The following is a 794-nucleotide window of genomic DNA, read 5'->3' as shown; positions in this document are numbered from 1 at the left end:
TATCAGTCCCAATTGTGCTGACATTACCTGCCATTCCCCGTGTCATTTTCTTTAGCTGAGACATCATATCTCCCCCACATTCTCTCCCCTTGCCTGACTTCCTCCTAGTTAGATCTTCACGCTCTGATTTCGGACTTACCGGCTCCCTGCCGCCGCTGGATAAGCAGCTGCCAACAGCAAGTCGTATACTCTTAGCTTACTTATTTGTTACATAGTTTAATTCTTAATTTCTTTGCGTGTTTTTGAGTACTTGCATAGTTTAATTCACAAATTTCTGGCGTATTACAGTATTTGAGAGTTGTAGCATCGCGTTTTAGTACCTAAATAGTGAAAATTCGTTTAGTCTCCTTCTGCCGCCGAGCAGTGTGTCAGCAGTGCACAAGTAGCAGCAAGTGACTTATTTAGCGTTCATATAAGTGTAGTAGTCAAATTGAAAATTTGTTTGAGTGTTCTTAGCGCACTTGTTTAGTTAAATCCGTCAAATCATTGTGCAGTTTCGTAATTAGCAGGGACAGATTTGCATCTTAATATCTGTGACGTGTAAAGTTGCGTAGTCGTCTATCATTTATTTCTTTCAAATAGTCTTTGTACGTTACTGACAGTACAGTTAGCCTTCTGCCGCCGAGCATTGTGTCAGCAGTGCGCAAGTAGCAGCATTACTGCACTTACTAGGTAATCTTGTATTTTAATAAGCGTTTAAATTTTGTGTCGAATTGTTTGCGCTCTCTGTAGATTAGTTCAGACGTTCTTTGCACAACAGAATTTAGTATGGACAGGGACTGCGACTGCTGTGT

This window comes from Schistocerca nitens, chromosome 4 (genome assembly GCF_023898315.1).
Source record: "Schistocerca nitens isolate TAMUIC-IGC-003100 chromosome 4, iqSchNite1.1, whole genome shotgun sequence".
Classification (NCBI taxonomy): domain Eukaryota; kingdom Metazoa; phylum Arthropoda; class Insecta; order Orthoptera; family Acrididae; genus Schistocerca; species Schistocerca nitens.
The sequence above is the reverse complement of the archived record's forward strand: the minus strand, read 5'-3'. Positions refer to the sequence as shown.